The 18,743-nt window shown below is 54.9% G+C and overlaps 1 protein-coding gene across 1 annotated transcript in view; it reads left to right on the top strand.

Annotated features, from left to right (window-relative positions):
- Positions 1-1,125: 1,125 nt before the first annotated feature.
- Positions 1,126-18,743, top strand: part of FOXN1 (forkhead box N1) — a 33,261-nt gene continuing 15,643 nt past the window's right edge. Inside the window, exon 1 of the mRNA XM_057300266.2 lies at positions 1,126-1,221. The gene's annotated coding sequence lies outside the window, so the exon portion shown is untranslated. The remainder of the gene's footprint in view (positions 1,222-18,743) is intronic.

The following is an 18,743-nucleotide window of genomic DNA, read 5'->3' as shown; positions in this document are numbered from 1 at the left end:
TAACAATTAGCTCTGTGTACATCAGATAGAAGCAGTTAGCAAACACCCAGGTCTTGATAGCTGCCCTTTCACTGTGAAACTCCGTAGACTATTAGGGTTAAGGGAGCAGAGCTTTGATTGCTACTGTGAGTCCCAGAGAAAGGTGGATTGAGTCAGGGCCCCTCTCCTAACCCCAGAACACAATTCTGTTTCTATCCTCCAAATAATGAAGAGTAGCCTGGGATGAAGACACAGAACCAGGGAGCCCCCATCTCCACCCCCACAGACACCCACATGCTCACACAGGACTAGGTTGCTGACCCACAGCAGAGACGTGTGCACAGACATGAGCATGTCAACACACGGACGACACACAGGCCTGGGTCTGGGGACACAGAGACACAGACACAGGGGAAGACATGCAGACACACGCCCACCCAGGAGACAGATGTACAGACCCAGGGAGAGATGCAGACAGACTCGCATGTATCTGCCCCTGAGGGAGAGGGAGATGGGAGTCACCAGCACATGCTCCAGTGGGTGCACACGCCCCCACCCACAAGGAGACACCCTCGAGGTGCTGCGGGAGCTGTGGAGAGACAGACAGATGGCCGGCCCCATGGACAGACAGTTCCCAGCAAATCTGTGCTAATGCTTGGCCCTTGAAGGGCCCAACCTGTCCATGCCGTGCCTCAGAGAACCCTGGGCTGCCACCCAGCGCTGTTCCCCAGAACCTCATGAGTGGGCTCCATGAGCATACATGTGGCGGCCAGGCTCTCCTGACACACGTGCATGCTCCAACAGGCCTGTGCCCCACCTGTGGGTGGGGGGGCGACATCTCCCTTCTGGAGTGCAGGCGGGGGCCACGGGACAACCCCCTCCTCTACAAGCCACAGGCTGTGCGCACTGGCAGGGACAGGGGAGGGGGCCTGGGCTAGCTCAGGAGGAGGGAGGGGTTGGGGGGCCAGGGTGCGGCTGGGGCGGGCACGGGAGCCGGTACCTGTCAAACAAGAGCCAAGGAGCAAACTAGCTTCTTAGTCACCTTTCTCTTCTCCCCGTTTTGGCAGCAGCCCCTCCGGGCAAGGGGAAGCTGATATCATAATTATTGGCTCACCTGGCAGCTGCCTCCCCTCACCTGATGTCAGCACAGACACAGGACAGCCGAGCTGACGGACTGACAGACGGACAGAGCTCCTGGCCCCCCAGACCCGGGCCCCCACGCCGACCTGCTTCACTGAGCAGGTAAGAGGAGCCCCGGCCCAAGTCAGCCGTGGAGGCCAGCAGGGCCGGGCTGGGGCACGGGGAGGGCGTTCGCCTTTTTAACGGGGCTCAGGAGTGACGGGGAGCACCCAGGTTCTCACTGCAGCTCAAGGGAGACTCAGAATTCGGGTGAGTGCCTGGAGGCCAAGGGGCACCCCTTCCCCCACGTCCCCCTCCAGTTCCTTTTCTAGGTTGTCCAACTTGAATCCCTCTTGCTGTGGTGTGGGTCTCATTCTGGTGTGTGCTGGATTTTGTGTGTGTCTCTGTGTGTTGGAGATGCGCTCACCCACCCTGTGCTGGGAGGAAATGAGGACTCAAAAGTGTTAGATCTGGAAAACTAGAGCTGAAAGGTAGGGGGCCAAGTTCTCCGTGTAGTGGTTTTCCAGGTGAAGAAGGGAGAGCCCAGCTCTGGGAGCTGGGGAGCACCAAGAGTGTGTGCAGATCAAGGAATTGCTCAACATCTCCACGCAGCCTGGGCTGGGGTCTAGATGCCTGGGCCCATGCAGAGGCCTGGGTTGCAGAAAGGAGATGGTGCACCTTGTGGCGAAGCAGACAGGTGGCAAACAGGTGCTGTGGCCATGAGTTGATGCTGGGCTTAGGGCAGAGTCGCCTCCTATCCCCAGCTCCATTTCTCTCCCGCAAGACCCCTAAGGCAGAGTCCTGGTGAGCAGAGCTGGGCCAGGCAGGGAGCCCTGAGGCCTTTGGGGCCTAGAGTTGGGGGCGTGGGAAATGAAGGCCCTTAGGGAAATGGCCGAAGCAGCAGGAAGCCCCTGCCAGCTCCCCCGACTCCTCCCCACCCACTACCCGCTCAGATAAGGTTCTGGCATTCCCCGTGGAGTCCCCCAGGCCCTCCCTAAATATCCAAAGAAGCCCGTTGGATGAAGAGTAGACTCTAGCAAGTGGGCGTGTTTGCCTCTTCTCTCGGCACCTACAGGCATGGGGGATATGTCTGGATGTGCTTTGTGGCAATGCACAACTGGTCAGTGGGAAGGGACCCGGGCGGAGGGGCTCATCTTGGGAAGTCATCCTATCCATCCCCTGCCCCTATGCCAGTCATTGCCCACATCGGGCAGGGCTGCCCCTCCTAGTTTTCCTAATCCCTGAAGGAGAAAATCTGGTCAGTTTCCTCACAATCATGAAGTCCTTCCTGGAGCCTCTCTGAAGTCTTTACTGCTGCAGGGTCCAGCTCTGCTTGCCCGGTAGCCTTCTGCCTCCCGCACTGAGGAACACTAGTTCCTCGGATCCGAGGGCGGCGTTGCACTGCAGTCCTGTCCCCACCGGGCTTGGCTCAGAACCTTTTACCATCTTGCTCATTCCCTGACCACAAGACACAGGCAGTACAAGGGCACCCCGAGTGGATGGGGGAAGGGGCAGTGCCTCCTATCCTGGTCCCTTTCTCTTGTGGCTCTGTGAGGGGTCCAGGGTGAGCCAGGCAGGGACAGAGCCAGGCTGAGTCCTGGAGAGGGGCAGACGGGGTGAGGGCTGCCCCAGGTTGGGGATCCTCAAAGGCGAAGGAGCCACAGGGAGAGGCGCATGTCCTCCCGGCTCCCCGCCCAGCCCCGCCCCGCCCGCGCTGCCTGTGCGAGCTCAGCTCCCGGCTCCAGGGCCTGCCGAGGCACGCTGCACCCCCAGGCCCGGCGCCTCACTCACTCCCAGAGCCAGAAACCTGTTCTCCCGGGAATGCCAGGGAGTTCTCAGAGGACTTTATTTCCCAGGGGCTCAGGGAGCCCCAGAATCTTCTGGACCAGTGGGTCCTGGGAAACTAGAGAAAAATTAGGGGGCTTAGGACCCCTCCCTGCTCCCCAGCTTTGTCTCATCCACGCACTGACGCCACATTGCCTCCAACCAACAGCCGTCTTCACCGTGAGAAGGCTTCATCGCGAGAAGGCTGAGGAAAGTTAAAGACAAGGGGGAAAGCCCACTGGTGACATGTGCCTTCTGTCATGTGCCATCCGTTGCCTCAGGGAAAGCCTTCCTTTCCCCCCATCCCCCAGACAGTCTCATCTGGCCTCTAAGAAAGCAACATATCGCTTCCTTCCTTGGACTCTTCACCTTCTCTAGCTAGGAAGTCCTTCCTGATGTCTAACCTCTCCCTTTCTGGCTTGAGTTGACACCTGGTCTTCATGGACCAGCAGAACCCCCATTGCCTGCACAGGGCCCAGGCACATAGGCAGAGACTGTTCTAAGTCACATTGAAATGCCCTGGTTGCTTGGGCGCTGGCAGGGACAGAAAGGCCCCACTCTCGCTGCCCCTCTTATTCTCTCTGACTCCACATTCTGTCGAAGTTGCGGTCCGCTTCTGCCTGCCTCCCCGTCTGCCCATAACAGAAGGATGGAGGGGACCGAGGTCCTGCAGGTATGCCCTCCCCTCTGTCCTTCCAAATCACAGCCTGCCATCCCTGCTGTGGCTGGCAGAGGGGAGTTCAGGAAACCAGGATTGGCTTCTGCAGCAGGAGTGACTGACAGAGTTCAGAGAAAGTTCTCAGCATTTTAGGTTGAGTTTGACTGGACTATGTGACCACAGGAGGTGGTTTCCTGAGTGGAGAGGCAACCATTGATCTGGGGTGGGTGGGGTTGGGCTGGCAACATGCCCAGGAGCTGGGGAAGGATGAGAGGACCTCCAGGAGCTGGGGAAAGACAAGATGACCTCTGGGAGAGGGCCTCCCACAAGCACGAACCACATGGTTCCAGAATACATTGGGTCTTTCCAGCTTATTCATCTCCATCCCCTGCCCCTCCCTCCCTCTCTGTGCCCAACTCCAACCTCATCCCTGACCCTTCCACCCGTCTCTGTCTCTTTCCCCATCATAACCTATCTCCATTCCCACCTTCAATCCCGCCCAGCCCCCTTCCTACTCATCCCCGTCCCCAAACTTGCCTCCATCACCACCACCCCATCCTGCTCCTTCCTCCTTACCTCATCTCCTCACTCCCACCTCCAACCACACTCCTATCCCCATCTCCACCTCCTGCTCCATTCCTCAGGATGGATCTCCTCCTATGTCACAGGTTCCCTTGGAGTCTAACACCCCTCACCAGCATCCCCGCCAGGTTCTGGGGTGTCCCCCAGGTTGTCTGAGCATTGAGGAAAAGCCCAGAGCCATGCCAATAGACAAAACGAGCAGGACAAGATCATCCCTGGAGCAGCCCTTAGCTTCCTCATCCTATCTGGGCGGTAAAGGCTGGATGCTCACCAAACAGTAAAAATGAGTTCAGATGCAACAAGACAAGTGGAGGGCTGGCACCCAGACAGACCTCCACACTGCGGGCATGTGGCAGTGAAGGGGGGATGGAGAGACACCCTCATAGAGCCCCAAAGCGGGGCCGGGGCAGCCTTTCTCAGGGGGCTGGGAGCGTAACTGATCCTATCAGGCATGGCGGGCCAAGGAAGAGGGGGCATGGAAGCAGGAGCAGGGATTTTTAGGGTTGATTAGGAGTGCGCATCCCCGGGTCTCTACCCTGCCTGTGGCCCTTGCTTAGTCAGCTCAGATTAATGGGGCCAGGGAGAGAATTCGCTGAATCGTGATCTCTTGGGGAACTTGACTGGAGAGCCAGCTGTGAGTCATGGAGAAAAGGGAACCTGTGCTCTCACAGCTACTCTAGAAGCTTCCAGGGGTAGGCAACCCTCCAGATCCTCCCATCCCCTTCCAGAATGCAACAGAAAGCCCACTGCAAGGTCTGACCCTCGCCCTCCACCCCATGCTCACAGGAGGATGCACGGTCAGTCAGCTCCAAATCCTGCCCTCATACACCCTCCGGGGCCTTCAGGGCTCCCCCCACTGCCTCTGACAAACTACAGCACAGAGACACACATACACACAGAGACACACACACACAGAGACACACGCACACAGACACACACACCCAGACACATGCACAGAGATACATACATGCACACACGCATACATATATACATACAGAGAGACACACACAGAGACACACACAGACACACGCGCACGCACACACACAGAATGAGAATGGGGTGCATCCCTGGAACCAGATTGCCTGGAGACAGTTGGAGGTCCCACTTACACTTGTAAATTCCATAGCCATGTCCCAGACTGCACCAGCCCATCAGTCTCGGAAGGCATAGAATGTACATGAGGAAGGACACACACACACACGCACGCACACACACACACACACACATCGCTGTGATCAGAAAACCCAATTATCAGACTCTGCACTTAGCACCCCTCCTCCACGCAGGCCCAGAGTGACCACAGCAGTCTTCACTGTCAGTGGGGGCAGTGTCCCCAGCTTCCTCTGGAGAGGGTTCCTGGAGCCCACGTTGGGCACCAAGAGCATGTGGCTTCATAGAGGTGGCTCTGCTTCTCTGTGCCTTCCCGTAAGCGTGGTCAATCTGCCTAAAGTGGGAAGGGTTTTGGAGAAAAAATTATTTGGGGTGGCAATGCCAAATCCAATATAATCTGAGCGTGGTCAAGGGAGAAAGATGGCAGCTGGAGCCACGGAGCTGGATGGGCTCAGGAAAATGCCCCCAGAGCCTGCCCCTTCTCCAGGGACATGATTAGGTGCTGAGAGCTGCTTCCCATAGCCCCAGCACCTGGAGGAAGGAGCAGCGCACAGATGCCTGCATAGCAGGGAACAATCTCTCCCACTGGTGGGACCTCGGTTTCCCCATCTGTCAGATAAAGAGGGGCTTGGGTGGGAGGGCCTCCCAGTGCACTTCTCACTTCAAGGCTTAGTAAGTTCAAGGAGATAACCACCTGCCCATCCCCTGTGCAAGATGGCGTTGGGAGAGGAGGTGCACCAGTATGTATTTGTCTTGTACTAAATCTGTATTATTAGTAGTGGTGGCAGAATTAATATCCTTAATAATAGATTGGTATTAATGAGCAGTTCTGATAATGATATGTACAGAATGTGAGAGGCCCCTGGCCCAACGGACAGTGGGATCCTGGGCCATTTCTTTGCCCCCACTCAGGTGGACAGGCAAAGAGCGAGCGCACCAGCAGGACGAGGGCCCTCTTGACCATCCCCCTGGGGCACACCCCTAGGAAGGGCAGATGTTTGAAGGTAAAAAGATCTCACTCAGCCCCATCCCACTCCTGAAATCCTACAGGCCTGGGACCCCAGGGGAGGAGGCAGGGGCACCAGACAAGCTGGTGCTGGTTTAACTTCTGAGGATTTTGACATTCTGGTTCTCACTCGGTCCCCAGGACAGCCAGATGAGGTATGTAGGGCAAAGATGAGGACTCCATTTTATAAAGGAGGGAACAAGGTTTATTCTCATGACTAGCCCACACTGAGAGCAGAGCTGGGAAAGGACCCTCCTGCAGTCCTTGGTCAGGAGGACTCACTGTGAGGGAAAAGGGGGATTCTGTAGGGAAGCCAGGATCTGGGCTCAGTGAAGGCGTCCAGAGATTATAACGCCAGGTTACGGGGGAGGTGAGACCAAGCTCCAACATCCCTGTTGGTCTCACAGATCAAATCCTCTGCTGCCAATCACTGCCACAGCCCAACAACTCCAAAGCCAATTACCTACACAGCCCACAGGAGGCTGGGGGTGGGACCATCGGGCTCAGCCCTGGGTGACTTCATTACAGGGGTAGGACTTCCGGGCCACAGGGACCCAGAGCTAATGAGTGCTTAGAGGTCAGCCACTTCATCCCATACCTCAGCCCATTTCTCCATCCCCTTCAGCCAGTGTAGCTGGAGGAAGCTTGTTGTAGGAGGGATGAAGGCAAGGCTTCACAATCTGTGCAAAAGCCTCCTGGTCCTTCACTCATGCCCCATCTCATCAGCCATTCTTTGGCCCTTATCACAGCTGGGCAGACTGAGGATTTCAGGGAACTTTCTTCTCTAGAAACCAATGTCTAAGGCCTCAGATCACTGCTTTCTGAACACTGCCCCCTGGAAGGATCAAGCAGGCAACAAGTTCCTCCTTCTCAAAAGTCCAGCTTTCCAGTCAAGCCCTGAGTGGTTCTAGGCCACCTTGTCCACCTCCAAGTCCTAGGTCAGGCCAGTTCTCACCATCAGACTCAGCCATGGCTTCAAAAAATCCCTGGGAATAGGTGAGCACCGTGGCATGCACTTTTAGTCTCATATACTCCAGAGGCTGAGGCGAGAGCCTAGGAGTTTGAGACCAGCCTGGGCAACAAAGCAAGACCCCATCTCTAGAACCTGGGGAAGGTGGGGGTGGGAGAACCTTCTCCTTAAACTGCCTGTCCAAGGGGGTTTTATGTTTTTGGAACTGGGAATTCCCCTCCCCCACTAACCTTGGCGGGGCAAGCTTGCTGACCTTGCTTCTGGGAGCAAGATGTTGGGGTAGGCTCCCAGCCTCAGAGCCTGGACTCCAGAGTAGCCAGGGAGGCAGGAGGGTGGAGGAGGCAAACCATGAATGACACCCACAAGTAAGAGCAAAAGATCCCTGGAGGCCGAGGATGCTTAGGTGGGAGGTCTCTGTCAAGGAGCATCTAAGGAGTAGGAAGAACCCAGTAGGGCTGATCTCTCAGACTAGCAGAGGAGAGAAGGGGTCCTAGTAGGTACGTCTCAGAAGGGAATGGATGGGAGCTTTGAGGGGTAGCATTTCTTGTTTCCTTGAAACCAAACACCCCTTTCTTTCCATCTACAAAATAAACATCCCCAGCTTGGCCAACATGGCAAAACCCCATCTCTGCTAAAAATACAAAAGTTAACCAGACTTGGTGCTGCCCGCCTGTAATCCCAGCTTCTTGGGAGGCTGAGGCAGGAGAATCGCTTGAACCCAGGAGGTGGAGGTTGCAGTGAGCCAAGATTGCACCACTGCACTCCACCCTGGGTGACAGAGTGAGACTTTGTCTCAAACAAACAAACAAAAAAACCAGAATAAACATTCATGGGTAGGTCAAGGACATCCATCCATCTATCCCACTAAATATTCATCCTTTACACTACAGATACTTACAGAAATAAAAATACTTAAAATAAAAAAATAAAACATTCATCTATCTGTCTGTTGATTTGTCCATCTGTCCAGCTTTCCATCCATCAATCTCTCCATCCGATGATCTGTCCATTCATCCAACTGTTCATCTTTACATACATAAATACATCTATCTATCCACCCATCCATCCAGAGAGGTCAGGCTCCAGTTGGCCTCCTCAGGGCTGCTAGGAAGGGCCTGTGGTCCTGTGGCATTTATGGGGCATGTGACCTGCCTGCCTGGCCTGGGGAGACAGCCCCGCCTCAGCCCTCGGGCAGGGGGCCGGTCCAGGCATGTGGGAGTATTTATACCTCGATGGAGGCTCCTGGGGAGCTGCAGGCTGAATGACTCCCCGAAGCGGTGATGGTGGCCATGACCCAGAGCCCACTGTGAGTGCTTGGATTTGGCTCCTTTGGGGCCATGGCTGGGTGGCAGAGGTTAGAGAGGGGCTGGAGAGATGGGAAGCTGCCCAGAGGCAGCCAGGGATGGCAAAAAGGAAGGGGTGCTGGGCAAAGGAGAGTGGGAGACTGGTCGCTGTTGGAGTCAGGCATCTGAAGCAAAGCTGGGACCCTCCCTGCAGAAGGGATGAGTCTATTGCCCTTAAAGAGGCTCTGGTGGGTGGCTTGGTGAATGGCAGGAAGGACAGGACAAGAGGACTAAGATTACAATAAATAGGGATTAGAGATCTGGAAGAACCTCCAGGTCGGCCCAAGGCTCAAGTGCTTTTCCAGGATGGGCGTACTAGGCAATGCTCTGGGACCAGCCTGCTTCCAGAGGCACATGGGAATGCTGAAGAGTCTTTAGGAGAAGCCTGATTTGGGGACTGGAATGACTCAGCTGCAGGTGTCGGTGGCTCACATGGAGGAAACCGTCACCTGGGGGACATGGTGGCTTTTCATCCTTTGTTCTCCCCACTCCCCTCCCTGCCCATTCTGTCCCTACCTGCTCTGTACTTGAGTCAGATCTCAAGGCAGGGGCACGCAACCCATTTTCCAAAACTGATGCTGGGTTAAGAGCCAGGGAGGCCAGAATTTTGCCCTCAGAACTTCCAACATTGATGGGGAGAAAGGAGCTAGAAACCCCCTCTTTCTTGGCATTCCCAGACCCCGAGTTTCCTCGGGTGCCCAAGCCTCAGGCAGAGCCCCCAGGTCCTTCCCTGCCACCCCCATAATTGCCGAGCTGCTCCAGGGGACCCCTCCCAGCAGCCTGTCGGGTGGAGCCCTGGGTGGGGCTACAGGCCAGCACCCGGCCGGCCGAGCCCCACCCCTCGTAAAACATGCTGCCGCAGCCAGCAACAGAAACCATTAAGGTGGAACTGAGCTGTCCCCACCTCACTCATAAAGAGTGGATAGGAGGCCGCCAGGTGGGAGGCAGCAGGGAGCGTGAAGAGAGCCTGGGGAGGACCCTTGGTGCCCCAGGCCTGTCTGTCCCTGTGATTCAGTTGCCCACAGGGGAGGCAGGGACAGACCCTCCCAAGGAAACCTCCAACGTCGCCCCCACCCACCTTTCAGGCTTGAGCAGGGAGGCTGAGGCGTTACCAAGGTGGGGCCGTGTAGCGTAATGGTTCAGCATGCTGGCTTTGAAGCCCGGGTCGGAATCCTGGGGAGCGTAATTTACTAGCTGAGTGAACTTGGGCAAGTCAGGTTAACCTCTCTGAGTCTCAGTTTCCTCATCTATAAAATGGGATGATAATACAGCTCCTCCTTCCTGGGATGTAAAAACTCAGCCAAGTCTTCCTGATCTCCTTGAGGATGTCCTCAGGGGGGCCCCACATAAAGGCAGAGCAGGGGTGAGGTCCCTGCTGACAGCTCTGTGGGCCAGATACACCTTTACAGGGTACATATCTCCACAGGGTGCACACCTCTATGAGGTACACACCTCCACAGGGTACACACTTCCACAGGGTACACACCTCCAAAGAGTACAGAGTACATACCTCCACAGGGTACACACCTCCACAGAGTACACCCCTTCATAGGTGTACACATCTCCAGAGGGTACACCCTCCACAGGTGTGCACATTTCCAAGGTGTATACACTTCCACAGGTGAACATACCTCCACAGGTGAACACACTTCCGCAGGGTACATACTTCCACAAGTGTACACCCCTTCACAGAGGTACACCCCTCCATGTGGTACACACTTCTAGAGGGTAAACACTTCCACAGATGAACATACCTCCACAGGCTACACATCTCCACAGGTGTACACCCCTGCAAAAGTATAGACTTCCACAGGTGTACACAACTCCACAGGGTATACAGTTCCATTGGTGAATATACCTCCACAGGTGTACACTCCTCAACAGGTATACACCCCTCCATAAGTATACACACTTTCACAGGTGTACACCCCTCCACAGTGTACATACCTCCAAAGGTGAACACCATTCCCCAGGTGTATACACCTCCACAGATATACATACCTTCACAGGCATACACACCTCCACAGGGTACACACTTCCACAGGTGAACATATCTCTACAGTGTCCATACCTTCACAGGGTACACATTTCCACAGGTATACCCTCCTCAACAGGTGTACACCCCTCCACAAGTATACACATATCCACAGGGGTACACACCTCCACAGGATCCATACTTCCACAAGGTATACATCTCCACAGGATCCATAACTCCACAGGATACACACCTCCACAGGATCCATACCTCCACAGGGTACACATCTCCACAGGGTACACACCTCCACAGGATCCTTACCTCCACAGGGTACACACCTCCACAGGATCCATACCTCCAAAGGGTACACATCTCCAGAGGATACACATCTCCACAGAATCCATACCTCCACAGGGTACACACCTCTACAGGGTACACACTGCCACAGGATCCACACCTCCACAAGGTACACACCTCCACAGGTTACATACCTCCACAGGATCCATACCTCCATAGGGTACACACCTCCACAGGATCCATACCATCACAGGGTACATGCCTGCACAGAGTACATACCTCCACAGGATCCACACCTCCACAGGGTACACACTTCCACAGAGTACACACCTCCACAGGATCCATACCTCCAAAGGATACACATCTCCACAGGGTACACACCTCCACAGGGTACAGGGTACACACCTCCACAGGGTACAGGGTACACACCTCCACAGGGTGCACACCTCCACAGGGTACACACCTCCACAGGGTACAGGGTACACACCTTCATGGGATCCATACTTCCACAGGGTACACACCTCCACAGGGTACACACCTCCACAGGATCCATACCTCCACAGGATACACACCTCCACAGGATCCATACCATCACGGGGTACATGCCTCCACAGAGTACACACCTCCACATGATCCACACCTCCACAGGGTACACACTTCCACAGAGTACACACCTCCACATGATCCACACCTCCACAGGGTACACACTTCCACAGGGTACACACCTCCACAGGGTACCCACCTCCACAGGGTACACACCTCTGCAGGGTACTCAACTCCACAGGGTACAAACCTCCACAGGATCCATACCTCCACAGGGTATACACCTCCACAGGATACACACTTCCATAGGGTACACACTTCCACAGGGTACACATCTCCACAGGATCCATACCTCCACAGGGTACACACTTCCACAGGGTACACACTTCCACAGGATACAGGGTACACACCTCCACAGGGTACACACCTCCATAGGATCCATACCTCCATAGGGTACACACCTCCACAGGATCCATACCATCACGGGGTACATGCCTCCACAGAGTACATACCTCCACAGGATCCACACCTCCACAGGGTACACACTTCCACAGGGTACACACCTCCACAGGGTACTCAATGCCACAGGGTACAAACCTCCACAGGATCCATACCTCCACAGGGTACACACCTCCACAGGGTACACACTTCCATAGGGTACACACTTCCACAGGGTACACATCTCCACAGGATCCATACCTCCACAGGGTACACACTTCCACAGGGTACACACGTCCACAGGATACAGGGTACACACCTCCACAGGATACACACCTCCATAGGGTACACACCTCCACATGGTACACACCTTCATAGGATCCATACCTCCATAGGGTACACACCTCCACAGGATCCATACTATCATGGGGTACATGCCTCCACAGAGTACATACCTCGACAGGATCCACACCTCCACAGGGTACACAATTCCACAGGGTACACACCTCCACAGGGTACTCAACGCCACAGGGTACACACCTCCACAGGATCCATATCTCCACAGGGTACACACTTCCATAGGGTACACACCTCCACAGGGTACACACCTCCACAGGGTACAGGGTACACACCTCCACAGGGTGCACACCTCCACAGGGTACACACCTCCACAGGGTACAGGGTACACACCTCCATGGGATCCACACTTCCACAGGGTACACACCTCCACAGGGTACACACCTCCACAGGATCCATACCTCCACAGGATACACACCTCCACAGGATCCATACCATCACGGGGTACATGCCTCCACAGAGTACATACCTCCACAGGATCCACACCTCCACAGGGTACACACTTCCACAGGGTACACACCTCCACAGGGTACCCACCTCCACAGGATACACACCTCCACAGAGCACACACCTCCACAGGATCCATACCTCCACAGGGTACACACCTCCACAGGGTACACACCTCCACAGGGACACACCGCCACAGGGTACACACCTCCACAGGATCCATACCTCCACAGGGTACACACCTCCACAGGGTACACACTTCCATAGGGTACACACTTCCACAGGGTACACACTTCCACAGGATACAGGGTACACACCTCCACAGGGTACACACCTCCATAGGGTACACACCTCCACATGGTACACACCTTCATAGGATCCATACCTCCATAGGGTACACACCTCCACAGGATCCATACCATCATGGGGTACATGCCTCCACAGAGTACATACCTCCACAGGATCCACACCTCCACAGGGTACACACTTCCACAGAGTACACACCTCCACAGGATCCATACCTCCACAGGGTACACACATCCACAGGATCCATACCTCCACAGGGTACACACCTCCACAGGGTACACACCTCCACAGGGTACATGCCTCCACAGGGTACATGCCTGCACAGGGTACACACCTCCACAGGATCCATACCTCCACAGGATCCATACCTCCACAGGGTACACACCTCCACAGGGTACACACCTCCATAGGGTACACACCTCCACATCGTACACACCTTCATAGGATCCATACCTCCATAGGGTACACACATCCACAGGGTACATGCCTCCACAGGACACAGGGTACACACCTCTGCAGGGTACACACCTCCACATCTTACACACCTTCATAGGATCCATACCTCCATAGGGTACACACATCCACAGGGTACACACCTCCACAGGATACAGGGTACACACCTCCGCAGGGTACACACCTCCACAGGGTACTCACCTCCACAGGGTACACACCTTCACAGGATCCATACCTCCATAGGGTACACACCTCCACAGGATCCATACCTCCATAGGGTACACACCTCCACAGGATCCATACCTCCGCAGGGTACACTCCTCCACCAGGTACACACCTCCACAGGATTAGCCTCAGCATCTTTAGATGCAAATGGTCCCAGGGCCTCGTTTGACTTATAGAGGAACTGAAGTACAGAAAGGGGAAGTGAGTTATCCAACATCACACAGCCAGCACAATGTCTCCTGGCTCCCACTCCTAAACGGCCCCCTCTGCCTGAGTCCTAAGGAGCCAAGAGAAGGCTCTCTGAGAGGTGGGGAGATGTTGATGGGTAGAGCGGGCGCAGGCCGGCTGTTTGTGAGAAGGGCACAGAGCAGGAATGCAGTAATGATGACTGTTGATCCTTGATGATTATTGATCCTGTTGTCAGTCTTTCTGGGGAATTTCTCACTCGTCATCCCCTCTACTCAAGTCAAAGGGCCGTTTCTTTCTTCTCTCTGATGCCAGGGCAGATCAAGTCCACCTCTTCCATCCCCACTCCCCAAGGATCATGGCAGGCGGAAGGTGGCCAGAATGCCCAGACGCTGAAAAGGTCTTTGGTCAAGGTTTTGCCAGGGGTGCCCTCCTGGAGAGTCAGCGTCTGGCGGTATGGTCATGGCTCTCAAGAACTGAGAGTCAGATGTGGTTTTCAGTCAGCTGTGTAACCCTGCGCAGGTCATTTCTTCTCTCTGGGCCTCAATTTTCTCCCCTAAAAAAATGGGCTTGATGACCTTGCTCCCCTGACAGTGGTGTGTTGGTAAATGTTCACCAGTCAGCTTTCAAAAGTAAATAAATCATAATGTTTAAAAAGGCTCTGATTTGTAGGATTTGCTAATTTCCATGGGCAAATACTCCCACTGTGGCTGATCTCCACCAATTTCACTGGACATGGAGTTGGGAAGAAATGGGCACAATTGGCTCTCATGAGCCCTTGCCAACTGGCTGTGCACACCATTGCCCCCTACCCTCTGGGGCAAAGGGAGGATAACATGAGACAAGAGATACAAAAGTGCAGAGGGGCTGGGCGCGGTGGTGCACACCTGTAATCTCAGCACTTTGGGAGGCTAAGGCGGGAGGATCAGTTGAGCCCAGGAAGTCGAGGCTGCAGTGAGTGATGATTGTGCCACTGCACTCCAGCCTGGGCGACAGCAAGACCTTGTCTCAAAAAAAAAAAAAGTGCAGAGGAAACTTCAGAGTGCACTGCAGATGTGGAACTGCGGCGAAGGGACCCCAGGGCACAGTCTGCCAGTGAGAGCCTCAGCCTCTAGTCCAGGAAGCAGGTGGTTGTGGGTTGTGGGTACCCATATTGAGGGGCAGTTCATGAGAGTGATCTGGAGGAGCTCCCGGAATCTGAGAAGGCAGGAGAGCTGACTGGGCCTCCTGTGCTGGTATTTTCTGATACTTGCACACACATCCCATCCAGTTCCAGTGCTCCCTGAAACTGGAACAGGCAGGATAAAGGTTGGACCTCTATGAAAGATCCCTTCTGAATGCAGATGTCAGCCCCAGGACACTGGGGCCAGCAGAGAGACCTCCCGAGAGATCCAAAACAACAGAGTCAACCCCCCTCCTCTCCACATAAGTCCCAGAAGTTTCTACAGACACTAGCTCTACCACATGGGAAAGGCGGAAATGACCTCTGAGGCCAGAGAGTCAGGAAGAGGGAAGTTTAGCCTCTGCCAATGGGAGAGGACAATGTCAAGGACCTGGAGGTAGAAGGCAGGAGAAGGCAGGAAAGGGGAGTTCCCTTCCTGATGCTCCCCCTCCCCCCACCCCCATAACTCAGGCCTTAAACAAACTCTTTCCCACTGCTAATTATTAATAATAGCTATCATTTATTGAGCATGTACTATGTGTTAAGCTATTTACAAGCAATATTTTATTAATCCTCCAGAGAGGTAAGTATTTATTAGTCCTATTTTACAGATGAGGAAACTGAGGCATGGGGAAGGAAGTTAAGCATCATGCCCAACCAAAGTCCCACAGTTCCTGCGATTCAAATCCAGCCCTGACTCCAGGTCGTCCAGCTTCAGGGATTCTGCCGGCTACTCCAGGGAAGGGTCAGGGCCAAGGCAGCCTCATCCAGGTTCCTGCAGTGAGCCCTTCCCAGTGATGGACAGGAGCCCCTCATAAACACCAGTCAGAGGGCTTCTGACCAGCCCCTGAGGACCCCCTCTCTCCTGGGCCGTGTGGCCTTAGGAAAGTCACTTTACCTGTTCCCTGGGTCTCACTTGTAGAATAGAGCTTTAGCTGCAACCAAGGGGGCATCATGGTCACCAAATCAGGAGTCCCCACTTACAAAACCTGCCCAGATGAATCCCAGAGGACCAGTCAGGAACCTCTGCATCCTTAATGCAAATTAAGGGGTGGGCCTCTGAACTCTGCATAACTTCCTTGGTTCTCATCCTGTCCCCGGGGGATTGGAGGAGGTAGCAGGGTGGTTTGGCCAAGCAAGGCTATGAAAGTCATGGCTGTGAACTGAAGCCTCTGTTAAGGCCTCTGACATACAGGAACTTGGCTGGAGCTGGAGATGATGTTCTGGAGAATAGGGAACAGGTGCAAGAATGGGGTGAGGCCGACACTGCGGGGATCATTCTGGGCAGGCCAGACCCTCAGGAGGCGGTGCAGGCCTGAGCTGGAGTTCAGAGAGGCCTCCCCAGGTTCACATCTGCAGGGGAGCAGTGCTGGGGTCTGAGGCCAGGCTGAGTGAAGGCCAGGCAGGCAAGGAGGGCTAGCAAGGGCAGCTGCCACCTGGGGCTGGGTCTTCAGCCAATCGCCCCAGGACTGCCAGGCCTGAGGCAACGAGAGCATCAGAGAAGCTGTAGAGCCTGGGGCCAAAGGCCCCTGCAGCCACACTTGGCCAGCAGTGGCCAGATGCATGACACATGTCCTCGAGCATTTTCCCTGTGCCAGCACCTCATGCACACCATCCTCACGATGACCCTGCGAGGTGGGTCTGTGTGCCCCATTTCTCAGATGCGGAAAGTGAGGCACAGAGAGCTACACAGTTTGTTCAAAGTCACACAGCCAGAAAGTCACAAAGCTGGGGCTGGAATTCAGTTGGGCTTGACTCCAAATCCTTGCTCTAAAACACCGTGCTACCCCACCTGCAGGGAGGGGAGTGGCCACCCTCCCCAGGTTACAAAGCCTGAGATCTGGGGGGGAGGAAGGGCCCTCGGCCTCCCATTTGGAGCTGGAGAATGCCAGCCCCCTGCACCAAGCCCCCTGCACCACCTCCTGAGAAGGCAGCTCTGGGCCAGGGTGAGGTGTGGCCTCCAGGCAGGCCCGAGCTCTCCAGGAGGAGCTGTCCAGGGAGCAGGAGGCAGTGATGCAGAGCGGGAGGTGGGCTGCCCCGCACCTCGGGCCCCATGCCTGCTCCGCTGTGGTGTCCCGTTACGGCCAGCTCGGCGCTTCCCTGGTCACGCCACATTTAGCATTGCCGAGTGAGCAGGCGCCAGGACATCAAGAAGGGGTGGTGGGGACTCTTGAAGGGGCGGGAGAGCCTCCCACCAGGCCCCCACCTAGACCCCGGCTTCCAGCCCCTCCACCACTGATCCCTTGTGGGATCTTTGGGCAAATCCTATGGGACTTTGGGCAAATTGCCTCCCCTCCTTTTCCCTGTTACCCTCTCTGTCAAATGAGGCTTATTGATGGTTTATTCAGCAAAGATGTGCCAACCCCAGCCTGGGTACCAGGGGGCCAATGAGGCCACCTCTCCCTCCCAGAGCTCCGGAAAGAGCATGGCCTGGGCACAGCACAGCTGCCCTGCTCTGGCTTGAGGGGGTCTTGGGTAGAAGGAGTGAGTGTACACCTCATGCTTTTCTTGATGCCTGGGCTCCCAGCTTAGCCTACCCCAACTTTGACACCCACCCAATGAAGAAACCATAAGCAGAGTGCAGAGTCTGCAGTCGGACAGACCAGAGTTCTTGCCCCTGGGCGACTTGGGCAAGTCACATAACCCCGCTGAGCCTCAGCGTCCTCATCTGGAAGGTGGAGTCAATAATGCTCCTTCCTCTCATTGTTCTAATAGATCAATGAGAAAACCATCCAAATTGTTCACACAGTGGCCAGCCCAGAGCAGACCCTCAGCAAACTGTAGCATTTATCAGAGGCCACTTGGGCAAAGAGAAGTACATTTAAGAGGAATTGCTCTTGCAGGTGGTAAAGGAAGGCAAAAAGCTGAGGATAGTAAGAGTGAGAGGCCGGGCACAGTGGCTAGGCTGTAATCCCAGCACTTTGGGAGGCCAAAGCAGGCAGATCATCTGAGGTCAGGAGTTGGAGACCAGCCTGGCCAAAATAGTGAAATCCCTTCTCTACTAAAAATACAAAAATTAGCCAGGCATGGTGGCCTGTGCCTGTAGTCCCAGCTACTCTTGAGGCTGAGGCAGGAAAATCACTTGAACTCAGGAGGTGGAGGTTGAAGTGAGCCGAGAGCATGCCACCGCACTCCAGCCTAGGCAACAGAGGGAGACTCCGTCTCCAAAAAAATAAATAAATAAAAATAAAAACAAAAATACAAAAAATAGCCAGGTGTGGTGGTACAAGCCTGTAGTCCCAGCTACTCTTGAGGCTGAGGCAGGAGAGTTGCTTGAACCCGGGAGGCGGAGGCTGCAGTAAGCCAAGATGATGCCACTGCACTCCAGCCTGGGTGACAGAGAGAGACTCCATCTCAAAAAAAAAAAAAGTGAGAACCACACTCACAATAATATTCATAATGAGAACTGGCATTTATGGGGCACTGACTGTGCACCAGGCACTGTGCTGAATGCTTTCTGCGCATGATTTTGTTTGACACTCACAACATCTGTGTGAGGTGGGGCCTGTCACTCTCCCAGTTAGATGATGACGCCGAAGTTCAGAGAGCTTTGCTGGCACTGCTTGAGAGGAAGGGCCAACCCCGGCTTTGAGGCCTGAGTCCTCTTAACTGTGTTAGGGACAGGGTTCCCCTATGATTGCAGAAGGTCTGAGCAGAAAAAGCCCTCCGATATCGTGTACCCAAGCCTCTAGGTCTTCATGGGGAAACTGAAGATCAGAAAGGGGCAGTGGCCTGCACAAAGTCACAGGTTAGAGTTTGGGGG

The sequence above is a fragment of the Pan paniscus genome, chromosome 19 (genome assembly GCF_029289425.2).
Source record: "Pan paniscus chromosome 19, NHGRI_mPanPan1-v2.0_pri, whole genome shotgun sequence".
In the NCBI taxonomy this organism is placed as follows: Eukaryota; Metazoa; Chordata; class Mammalia; order Primates; family Hominidae; genus Pan; species Pan paniscus.
Note: the sequence above shows the minus strand (reverse complement) of the source record. Positions and strands in the feature narration are given on the sequence as shown.